General features: G+C 45.4%; 1 long non-coding RNA gene across 1 annotated transcript; it reads right to left on the bottom strand.

The window, feature by feature from the left end:
• Positions 1-2583: 2583 nt before the first annotated feature.
• On the bottom strand, positions 2584-4023 carry LOC135383761 (uncharacterized). The gene is made up of 3 exons (XR_010420050.1): positions 3898-4023; positions 3270-3330; positions 2584-2861 (listed from the first exon to the last, which is right to left on the bottom strand). It is a non-coding gene; the product is annotated as an uncharacterized LOC135383761 (long non-coding RNA).
• Between the last annotated feature and the right edge of the window lie 7748 nt (positions 4024-11771).

Genomic DNA, 11771 nt, shown 5'->3' with positions numbered 1-11771 from the left:
TTGTACACCTGTGTAGGTGAGAGGAGGCATGAAACCCGAAACGAAGGAGGAGGACAGGAGACACGGAGACTTATCACGGGTCACTTCCTTTTTGATTGGTGATAACGGGCACCGCGTGACGAGCTTGATAAAGATTCTTCAAACTGCTTCGTCGCTTTCAAATGCCAGACGTCTTTTAGAGGAGTATCGCTGGTATGAATGGCATTCCCAATGCTATCATACCTCCGACACTTTCTGTTTTCACTATTATTGAAGGGCGTTTCATTTAAAATGAGTCAAACATTTTTTTATAAAAATGTTGCGTTGCACTTGAACGAGACCTAGTGCGTAAGGTTAGAAAGGGTCCAGAGATACTCAGCCTATTCTTTGTTTCCTCGTTAATTACTTAATTCGTTAGTTGAAATTATTTGGTGATCCTTTTAACTGCAGGGACTATAGCCAAACTGTCAATGGCGGAGTTGTAGAGGGGTAAGGGGGTCTTCGATTTTCTTACCCGTGATTATGTACCTCCTCTGAGCTGTTTCTTTTTTCCTTTTTATTTCCCCCCCCCCCCGGTTTAAAAAAAAAAAAGTGTGCCTAAAGTTCCGAAATATCGCCCGACAGCAGCACAAACGCACACGAAAAGAAGTGATCTGTTCGTTCAATCAAGAGGTGCCATCAGCACCTGCGCGGAATTGGTGTGGGAAAAACCAACTCCTAGGTAGCATCAGGCCTGCTCCCGCGTGACACGGCGTCACGCAGGAAGGCCTGCTGTGGATGCTGCTATGACGTCGATGAAAGAGCGAACGAGAAGAAAACTTGAAGCAGATCGCAAAGCCAGGCAGGCCCACTGATCTCTATCTATAAAGGCTGGGTGGCGCATGGGAGAGGGGCTCGCGGGGGAGAGGCGTGCATTCGGGCCGCCATGTTGGGAGGCCCTAAAGCGCAGTGTGCGCCCATAGAAAACAATGGGAGGCAACGGAGATTGTGAGTATTTATAGCGCTGCAGGCGTTGATCGTTGCTTGTCATCACACAATTTTGTAAGGTGCCAGTATACTGATGTATCCTAACAGTGTTTCACAGGTGTCCTGCCGTTCGATTCTTAATTACGTTATGTTTTGCATTCCGAAACTAGACCGTCACAGCAGTGCAGCGCTGGGGATTGTATACTACAGTATTTCCCAGCCAATATTTCAACAAGAAACGATGTGAGGTTAACAACCACCATGTATGTAATATCCCGTGCTGCGTTCTGGACAAAAATTGTTCCATAAAGAACGGTCCGGAAAAGGATATGCTCGCATGGCAGAAAGAGATCGTTCTGTAGAATCACAGCCGTTGTTTTAGCCGTGTATCGGTTTCGTATGATTTATATCAAGCACCGCCGCAGAAAGTGTCTTTTAGTGAACGACTGCGGTGCTTTGCCTCGCAAATATGGACACACCGAAGCAGCCCAAATACGTTGTGAGCGTGATTTAATTGCTTCACGCAATTAGAACACGGTCGTTAGGACAGTTAATCAGGTAGTGATGTAAGCTTAATCAATTAAGTTACTTAAAAGTGGTAACACCTCCTTGAGACACAAGATTTACCTCTTTTTGAAGTACAGCCTTTCTGTTTGTTTGTTTCTTCCTTCATTTGTTCCGATTATTTGCAGGCGCGGTTGTGCCAAACTGAATGTCCTTCTCGAGTACTCACATGCTTTTGCTGAATACAACTGCAGCGTGAGCAAAGCTGCTTAGGAACGGGGGCCTGCTATCCAGTGCTGACTTTGTCATGCTTGTTATGTGGAGCACGTTCGAAAAAATGCAGCTGCACATCTGAAACTCCAATGAGTATCATCGTCATCTAAAAGAGAGCGTCGTAGCACCGTTGTGAGACCAGACACGCTTTCTGAATATCTTCTATGGCACCTTCCGCAGTTTGCACAATTTTGTTCAGCATCGAAGTCTCTCATAGGAACCACTTTGCATGAACTGTGACTCCCATCTTACATTTTGATGTGCAAGGGCCTTCTTGCACTACACACGTATGGTCTGCAACAGGATAATTGCAGCAGGACGATTTGGAGCTTGAAACAGTTGTGATTTTGTCATTTTGGCCCTCGTGTACCCCGTCTGTGAAACGTAAACAAAAAAAAATCTAACACGATATGCTTTTGTAAAGAAGGTCACTGATGGTGAGTAAAGAGAATATACAAGTTCAAGTTTATTCAACATTTTATATCATACATTATATTATCCAACATTTTATATCAAGTTTATACAACATCAAGTTTATTCAAGTTATTTCTTGCACTTATGCGTTTCAGGATACAATAAACGTGCAGGGAGGTCACAAAAGACTACATTTGTTGTTTTATGACCTTGCTACAATGACAATATATATTTTAGGAATGACAAGTGACAGGTACTCTCTCTAAATTTGTAGCACTCAATTTTAGGTTAGAATGAGCAATGAATAGCAACTTCCCTCCTGGTATTTTCTTATATATGATGAATTTTGAATTTAATGTGATCAAATATGTGTTTATATATAAGAATATAATATGTGATAAATGAATGTGCTCAACAGTAGATGTAAACAACACCAGTAGCCACAGAAGTGCATTCTCAAGAAATAATTTTCTTCTTATAGCATATATGTGCATGCCTATTAACTGAAACAATTATCACGGTTCTCACGGTTTTAATTTCTGAGAGTGTACTGTAGAGACGGCTTAGATCTACAACAGTTAATACAAGGTATTATATATTGTGAATACATTTAAAAATCCCATGTGACACATACTTTCTGGAGGTGCTGTGGTAATCAAAGTTTGTGGGCATTACGCAGGTTCTGCACCCATTTCTTGAGTATGTCGAGGCAGCTGTGAAGTAACCTGCATTGATGATGATTATTCCAATTTTTATGGTGCATCGACAACAAAGGAAATAATACATCAGAACATTGGTTTGGGTGCAACCAGTTAAAAATGAATATGTTGTTTAATAAATGCATTGGACAAATGTTAAAACATCAGTTTAAAACATGGTTTACAGTCCCTGTATCTTCTAAAAATTAAAAAGATGAAAAACTATTCTAAAAAGAATATGGGGAATTCTTCTAAAAATAATTATAATCTCTAATTATTATATTGCTGGGTGAAGGAGCCTAAAGTGTAAGGTGTGTTTCTGATGTGAACATGTAAGAAAATATGCAAAACTGAGAGAGGCTAACCACAGTGCGTGCACTGAGGTTGTTCCTTCCTGTAAAGTAGAAACCAGTGGATGAGGAACATGATACTTACCTGTACACCCAGCCGTATCACACTACACAGATTATTCACTGGGTAGCCCTCATGACGAAACCTGTATTGAGAGACCACTTTTGCCTTAAAAACTGTTTCAAATAGCACGACACGCTACAAATTATTACTATCGTAACAAGCTGACGATACAGCTCAGACACAAAGCGTTATTCAAGTCGCGCCACACCACCGTTACGTAGGATTCTTTGTCACAAATCAAACCAAGGCACAAAACAATACCAATACATGAAAAAAGGTGACAATCGTGGTCTGATTGTGACGTAATACCGAACTTGTGCGTGAAGGTAATTCAAAGAAATGAATGTGGCACTTGCTTCCGCAGAGAACACCGTGTACCATGCTAGCAATGCATGCAAAAAAGCGCTCGAGTGCTCGCACATATATTGATGACAACAGTACCTGTGTAGTGTAAGGTGTTCTTTCAAGCATATTATGCACTCAAACTGTATTTGCCGCCGGGTAAAATGCAAGTGTGCTCGATTGAACGTCGGAAGAGCGATCAAGCAACCTGCATCCACTGCTCGTTTTGGGCAAAAAAACACTTCATAATGGGCAACTAAATATACAGAATGGACGCCTATTTATTCCTTGATGAAGAGTGACTCACCTGTATAAATTTAGGCCCTGTAACCTTGCCAGTACGGTTGGTACGACCGTAATTGCAAGAAGTTGCCATGATCGCTGCGGCGACTGTTGTGGGCACCGTAAGATGGCGGCCGGTTTCTTCACGCTCGCGCTCCCTGTCCGCGATCCAGCCTTTTACAATCGAGATCAGTGGGCAGGCCTCCATGGGATGACGTAAGCGCGCAGGTCTGATGCTATCTAGGAGGTAATAAAATGAACGCAGCCGTGCGAATGCTTTCCGCAGGTGCGACATCGGCTGTGTTGCACTGCTACACCGTTCTCGACTGTCTCCTTCCACAATACCAGGATAATTTAGAGCTATGAAGGAATCAGACAAGTGTCCCTACAAGACCAAGTTGTTTATGAACGATATACAACGTGACGATCTCTTTACGCTACACGTCGACAACTGGACAGCCCAGCCACAAAACATGCCGTCGATCACAATCACACTGTAGTTTATCTAATAGTTTCGCCGGGCCAGTTCATAGCTGATATTGTGAAAGCGTACAAGTGACTGGAAGCACACAATTACTTCACCTTAGGCGAGCCGTTTGATCTGGGCGTTTCTGGAAACAGCGCTGAGTTGGTACGGTGCACCGGTTCATGTATTTGTACACAGGTATCGTGAGGGAATCTCACAAATGCGATGTCAGGGAATCTTTCCGTTTACCTGATCAAAACGATTCCAACACACAAAAACGATTCCAATCAAACGACTTCTTCGTTCTGCGTTGCGCAGAAACTTATGAAAAGTGATTTCGACCTCTAATCATATGATAAAAAGTTGAAAGTTCGACATTTCCTGGCTGCCTCTGTGTTGCTTTCGACGTGCTGACTAATGACTCTCTAAACCTGTCTCCGCGTCAGATTTTTACTCGATTAGTATTACTAGTACATTCCTACCAAACCTCTGAGCAAATCCTGCAAGGCCGACTTGCCATTTGTGATATTAGTGCCTTCAAAGCTACTAGACACGGACCGGTAGGCTTGGTGATCTCCCGAGTGAATTCGAGCATCTATACCAGAAGCAGAAGCAGGCTACCCCAAAGCAGTCGTATGCGGCCCGCATAGTTCCTCCATGGTTCAATGCGGCCCGCGTACACGAATGAGTTCGGCACCCCTGGTGTACAAAAAGAAAAGGAATCATCGGATATCGCCATGATGATGGGAATATTGGGGTAACGTTATCTTAGGCTATTGACAGTACTTTGTCGAAGGCGAAGTACAACGTCACCTCGAATGTTTGCAAAAATCTCCCAGGGTGCACTATTTCACGCGCAAAACATGCCGCTAAAATAAGCAGGCAATTGTTATGTTTCTGCACAGGTACGCCGCCATGATCGGCTTGAAGTCAAGAAAACATTGACACAACACGATTATATGCGCTAGGCCCCAGTTGTATTCGACGCATTTAAGTGAGTTGAACATAGGGGCATATGCCTTACTTAGGTGACATTTACATTTTGTTCGTGAATGACGCTCCCGGACAGCGCAGGCGCAACGGCTCGGCCATGCACAGTTTAAAGGGACAGTCCGGGAAAACCGGAAGTTGATTTTTTTCAACTTCCACGGAGGCTTACATGCTGGGTGGAAAGTTTCAGCTCACAAAATGGCGTGGTTTTCGAGTTATCGAATAAAAAGTACTCCTCTGAAGACATCCGGTTTCGTTTTTCTCCCTCGCATACTCCTTGCCTCAAGGATCCTCTATGTACGTCAGCCGTCACGTGAGCATGACGTCCCCAATGGACAAAGTGGAGCGGAGGACTGCGCCGTTGCTGGGAATGCAGAGAGGTGATTTTGTCTATGAAGTGTACTGAACAGAAAGCTACGTCGTGATACCTGTGTTTACATTGACGCTACTGTGCATTTTAGTCTACATAACGCGTGATTGCTACTCAAAAACATTATAATGGACAAATGGTAGCACGCAACAATCAACTATCGCGCAAACAGGCATGCGCAAGTCACGTGCGGCATTGCCATTATGCACGTCACGCGAGAGCTCGCTGCGGCCTTTACTCAGGACCAACTGCGGCATAGAAAAAAGTCGATTATAAATCGTGCGATACGATTTCTTCTGAAATATTTTGCACAGTTGTTGTGAGGAGTATTAGAAATCATAAGGCGGTGTTTCCCAGACCTATGTTTTCGACCGGACTGTCACTTAAGCATGCTGTCGCCGGGACAAGTGTATGCATGAAGAAAAGAAAAAGAAAAATTGCCTTGCGTTCACTTCCTCTGAATAGAGGTATATAATGTCGTTAGACAAAATATACGAGCTCACAGCCATTAAGGTACCCATCCAATTTTATACTGGCTGCAACCAGGCTTCCCCGTGGTGCTGCGAGGAAAAATTAAGAAATAGTGTGAAACATAAAAATAAGCATACATTATATACATGAAAAAAACATGACGGTCACTGATAAGGTAAAGATGAAAAGGCAATCTTCGGCGGGCAGATCACAATGCAATAACGGTACACTACAGCCATACGAATTTTTGTACATCTTTCTAGCGCCATAAGTACAATGTCAGAAAGAGTTTAAGAAATTGATACTAAGAAGAAGAGGGCGTTCGATTTCCCAAAACGTGAACCCCAGGGGAACGCAGTATATGCAGCGTTGTCTTTTCTGTTGTTAAAGCAGAAGTCACCAGAAATGCTCTTCAGTCTATTTGGCCGTGAAAGCACACCTTTATTTTGAGGATATTTTTATCAAACCTGTCTTGCATTGCGGTTATCAGATGAGAATGCGCGCTGAACTCTGATAATTCCCCTCCCTTTCGACTTTCATTCCTCCTCCCATTTACACGTGCTCAAACCCACAGTCGACTTTCCTACATGCACAAGTGTCGTTAGGCCAAGCCCTCTTTAAGCGTTGGGAGTTTAATGGCGCATTGACAACAAAGATGATAATGGCTCTTTAAGTGTGACGTCTCACATTTTAGTCGCAGTTTCATGCCCTCGGGAACAAAATTGGCTCGCTGCATAACCAAGACATTCGCTTTAGGTTCCAAACATGGTCCCCCTAATTGTGAAACTGCAGTGGAAAATTACCTAAAGCGGAGAGCTTTTGATGTACCGGACTTTGAAATCACGACGGGGCGCGAATTTACCTCTGTCCCAAGAATTAATCACTGGACACAGACTGCCGCCAACGCACAACTAGCCTTAAACACGATTAATTAATCAATTAGAGCTAATTGGGACCCCCCACATTAATCAGCATCATCCAATGAGTCATCACACTAATTGGGGAGCGTCTAACTCGTGTTCAGGCCAGCAGTGCGTTGGCGGCAACCTGTGTCCATAAAAAAGAAAAAAATAGATAGAGATAGAGTGGAGAGAGTGGCGAAGGAGCGTAGTGGAAGATCAACGGCGCTATCTTGAAGAAAACGGTCCGGAACGGCCGCTGACCATCGCCGGGCGACTGAGCACAGAGCCAGGTTGCAAAGCATCGCAGCTATGATCACCAGTTCCAGACATCCTGTGACGTCAGCTGTGACGTCATCATGACATGTCTGGGCAGGTTAGGACAGCTCTGGACATGCGAGGAGAAAAATACTCGTAATACAGAGACTGGGGAAGCAAGAGTATGCTAACCATCAATAGCAACCAACAAAAAGAATTAGTTACACAACAAATCAGCCCACCACAACAGGAGCGCAGAACGATGCGACTGCTCCATCCGACAGCCAGGCAGAGAACTGAATCGTAATGCTTTTTTCTCCTGTATAAAGTCGCACATCTGCACCCCCAGCGGGTACTTGCTCAACTAATCTCACGACAAAATTATTAAGAATCAGGCCACCGCTACTCCCGTTCCCAAGGCAGAAGCAGATAGAAAATGGCGGGGATGCCCGGACAACAGCAACCAGCACCCGAGGTGCATGGGCATGAAAATCGCAAACAAAGCGTGGACAAAGTTGGCGAAAGAATTAGTTACACAACAAATCAACCCACCACAACAGGAGCGCAGACCGATGCGACTGCTCCATCCGAGAGGCAGGCAGAAACTGAGCGATCGCGGGAACTGCAGAGCAACCGAGCGCACGTTTGCTCTCCGCGACAGCCAGCGAGGAACTGACTGGGGTGCCGCACCGCGGTCGCTACGCATGCGCGCGCGCTCTTAGCGCCCTCTGCGGCGACCACCTGCGAGAGGCTAAGAGAGAAGAGTATTCCGGTGCCCTCTTCTTGCGTTGCTCATTGGTCGTGACGTCATCCCACTGTTCCAAGGCTACACCGCTTTTTTTTTTCACATGGTTGACACAACTGGACAAGGTCAATGTGCAATGAAGCCATGGCATGACGTCATGATGCACCTGCGTGGCTCAAGGGCGCGTAAGCTGTAGACAGGGGACATATTATTTATTGAATCACTATCCCAAGATTATTTCCTTTATTCTTCTATAACGATTGCATAGGACACTATTGCAGAAGGGCACCATGTATGAAAATTGATCATAGGAATTCCAAAGTCTTACCAAATGAGTCTTGCAAAAGAACAAAATATCCTAACACGTAACTTCATCAATGCCTAATAAGAGGACTAGGCACTCAACAAATCAACGCAGAGTACGGGTAACAAGGAGCGCAGAACGATGCTTCTACTCCATCCGACAGTCAGGCACGGACCTGAACCGTAATGCTTTTTCTCCTCTATAAAGTCATGCATCTGTCCTTCTTTCGGTTGATTTCTGAACTAATTTAATCGCAAAATTATTAAGAATTGTTCTAGCACTATTCCCATTCAGGTCAGCACTATCGACATCGTCAATGTTATGTATGATTGCTGGCGCCCTCTTCCTGTTGGCAATAAAAAGGCCAAGCCTTGTTTGGCTGAGCCATTCCGGAGTGGAACATCCATGCAACGCATCACATTATATCATGGTGTCAGAAGTGGGATATTAACACAGCCATGGTGATAGCCAGCGACGCAGTAACAACTCAAGAACGACAGAGGTAACAAGAAAAAGAATGGCAAGTGCGTTCATTCAGCCGCCAGCGCAGTTTGAACCAGGTGACAACCCCCAGGCAGCGTGGGAAGAGTGGCGCGAGGCCTACACTATCTACGAAGCAGCATGCGAATACACCGCTAAGCCTAAACCGGCAAGGAGGACGTTGTTGCTACATGTGCTAGGACCGCATGGACGTCGCATTGCGCAGACGTTTTCTCCACAACCAGCCACTGACGATGACCCAGTGAACTTCATTCTCGACAAATTTGATGAACTTTATCGTCCTTACAAGAATGTCACACAGGCAGCAGCCGTCTTCAACTCCATAGTACAGAAGCCAGGTCAGACAGTTGACGAATTTGTAACTGAACTCCATCGACAAGCACAGAAGTGTGACTTCGGTGATAAACATGATAGACTTATCGGTGACCGCATTGTTGTTGGTATTCGCGACGGAGCCTTGCGTGAACGCTTGTTACGTGAGCAGGACATTCAGCTGGACAAAATTATTTCTACGTGCAAGGCAGCAGAGATCTCAAAGAAGCATGTACAAGACATGGCAAACAAGCAAGACTTCGCACCAGAAGTGGATGTCATTCACGCACGTGATCGTAAGGCCTGGAAATCAACGGACCGCCCACGTATCGTCGACAAGACTCCACACGCACAGCCTCCACTCAGAAGCGCCCGACGGAATTGTTCACGCTGTGGGACAGTGCACCCTCCACGACAGTGCCCTGCTTATGGCAAGACCTGCCATAGTTGTGGCAAATTCGGCCACTTTTCACAACTCTGTCGACAGACGTCCCGACAGACCCCAACGCGGCGACCACAAGTGAGGTTGTTGTATGAAAACCCACAAGAAGATTCTCAAGAAGAACTGTTCTTGGGCAGCTTGTCAGTATGCGACATGACCTATGACTCAACAGAATGGACCGAAACAGTGAGAGTGAATGGACACTTGGTGAGATTCAAGTTAGACACCGGTTCGGATGTAAACATTATACCCGAAGAATTGTTCGATCAGTGACCGAACAAGCCAAAGACTAAGCCAACGTCAGCAAAGGTGACAACCTACAGTGGGCAACAACTTTCTATCGATGATGAATGTGAACTGGATTGCGCAGCAAATGATGCCAATTGCCGTCTCAGATTTCTGCTAGTGAAAGATTCACTTAAGCCCATTCTCGGAGCCACTGCATGCACAGCTCTTAACTTACTGGTTCGAGTGAACAACTACCAAACAGCAGAAGCAACTAGCACAGACGTTCGGGAGCAGTACCAACGAGTACTCAACGAGTTCCCTGACATGTTTGAGGGAATAGGACAGTTGCCAGGCCAGTATCGCATTGACCTGCATGAAGGGGCAGTACCAACTGTGTGTGCTCCTCACAGAGTACCAAGTGCACTAGAAGACAAGGTTAAAGCTGAGTTGACAAGGATGGTGCAGAATAACATAATTGCGCCAGTGACTGAGCCATCCGAGTGGGTTCATCCCATTGTTGTCGTCACTAAAAAGAACGGAGCAGTACGTCTGTGCCTTGACCCAAGGAACCTGAAGAAAGCCTTGAAGAGACAACACTACCCCATACCAGTTGCTGAAGAGCTCTTCGCTAGCCTCGACGGTTCCACAGTTTTTTCGGTGCTGGACGCGAAAAGTGCCTTTTGGCAGCTCACCCTCGACGAACCTAGCTCACGACTCTGTACTTTCACAACACCATGGGGTCGTTACCGTTTTCTCAGAGTCCCATTTGGACTAGCTAATGCACCTGAACTGTTCCAACAGGCTATTGACAGAGTGTTTGAAGGACAGACTATCGTAAAACCCTATTTTGATGACATCCTCATAGCTTCAAAAACGTCGAAAGACCACACGGCACATCTCCGAGCTGTTTTGACCATCGCTAGAGACAACAATTTGAAGCTCAACAAGGCAAAACTGAAGGTGGGACTCTCGTCAATTACGTACTTGGGACATAAGCTTTCATCAGAAGGGTTAGCTCCAGACCCTGACAAAGTGCAAGCCATCAAGGCCATGCCAGCTCCTTCAGACAAGTCAGAGTTACAAAGATTCCTAGGCATGGTAACTTATCTAATGAAGTTTGTACCGAATTTGTCGACGATTACAAGCCCTTTACGGGAGCTTCTCAAAGAAGATGTGGCATGGCATTGGACAACACAGCAACAAGAGGCCTTCAACCTCCTCAAGCAAAAGCTCTCTACAGCGCCTGTACTTCGATCCAACGAAACCTATCACAATCTCAACAGATGCCAGTTCATTTGGCATGGGATCTGTTTTGATGCAGGAGCGTAAACCAGTTGCATATGCATCAGCAGCCTTGACCCCTCCTCAACAGCGCTATGCGCAAATAGAAAAAGAACTTCTAGCTGTGGTGTTTGCATGTGAACGGTTTCGTTATTATGCACTAGGCCGCTGTGTGACTGTTGAGACAGACCACAAACCGCTAATAGGACTACAGAGCAAGGACTTGACAAAAATGTCACCGAGACTGCAAAGGCTGTTGCTTCGACTTCAAGGTTACAGCATTAAACTCGTGTATGTCCCAGGAAAGCAGTTAACTGTCGCTGATGCACTTTCGAGGGCTCCAGATCCAGCATCCAAACTGCAGACGCTGATCCAGGGCTTCTGGTGTCCACCTTGGTGCAAGCGTCTCCTACCAAACTCAAACAAATTCAAGAGGCAACCAGTCGAGATCCAGCTCTACAGCAACTAGCCAAGTATATTCAACAAGGATGGCCAGAGCATATGGCTGATGTTCACCCTACGGCAAGACCATATTTTCATGTAAGAAGTGAACTCTACGTTACAGATGGCTTCGTTTGTTTGGGACAGCGCTTAGTTATCCCAGCTGATCTTCAAGCAGATGTTCTTCGAAA

This window comes from Ornithodoros turicata, chromosome 2, assembly GCF_037126465.1.
Source record: "Ornithodoros turicata isolate Travis chromosome 2, ASM3712646v1, whole genome shotgun sequence".
NCBI lineage: Eukaryota > Metazoa > Arthropoda > Arachnida > Ixodida > Argasidae > Ornithodoros > Ornithodoros turicata.
The sequence above is the reverse complement of the archived record's forward strand: the minus strand, read 5'-3'. Positions and strand labels throughout refer to the sequence as shown.